Source organism: Alligator sinensis, unplaced genomic scaffold (genome assembly GCF_000455745.1).
Source record: "Alligator sinensis unplaced genomic scaffold, ASM45574v1 scaffold628_2, whole genome shotgun sequence".
Taxonomy (NCBI): domain Eukaryota; kingdom Metazoa; phylum Chordata; order Crocodylia; family Alligatoridae; genus Alligator; species Alligator sinensis.
Genome location: NW_005841833.1, coordinates 753,422 through 754,104, shown reverse-complemented (window position 1 = coordinate 754,104; position 683 = coordinate 753,422).

Here is a 683-nt window from a genome sequence, read left to right as displayed (position 1 = left end):
TCCCTCCCATCAAGGCCCCAATCCATCAAGGATGAGGCGAATACAAGGTAAGAAACGGAGAAGTGTAGTGCTTTTCTTCCCCGTTTCCAGATCAAAACACGGTGCTTGGGTAGGATTAAAATGAAAGTTTGTTTTCAAGTCAGCTCAGCCCAGGTTTCTGGGTTTTCCAGATGGTTTGGCCATCTGGGGAAAGCCTTTTTATGCCTTTCACAGAAAGAGCCCTCAGTGGAGTATGTGAAATGTGAGCTAACATTAAAGCGCTAAGACAGATTGCCGGAATATTTTTTTTTCCTATTCAAAGCAACAGACTAAAAATACAGATGTGTCAAGGAACCAAAGGGCAGCTTTTCCCTTCGCCACTACAGTTGTGGCATTCTGCTTTTTATAGCCTGAATATTGATGTAAGAGGAGCTTTTCAAATAACTTACGAATTTGAGACTCAACTGCTACCAGGGAGGGAGAAAAAAAAAAAAGTGTTTAAATATTGGATAATCCTCCATGCAGAGGAAAAAGGACTATCTGGGAAAAACCCTGGATGGGGGAATATATTCTTGCGTGAGCTAGGAAAATCAGAACAACCTGTAATACGTTCGAGTTGGTAGACACTCATTAGGGGTGAGACGCTGGTTAAGAAGGCAGGCAATGTAAAGAAGCAAGGAAGACGCATTCTGCTCTCAGTGAAT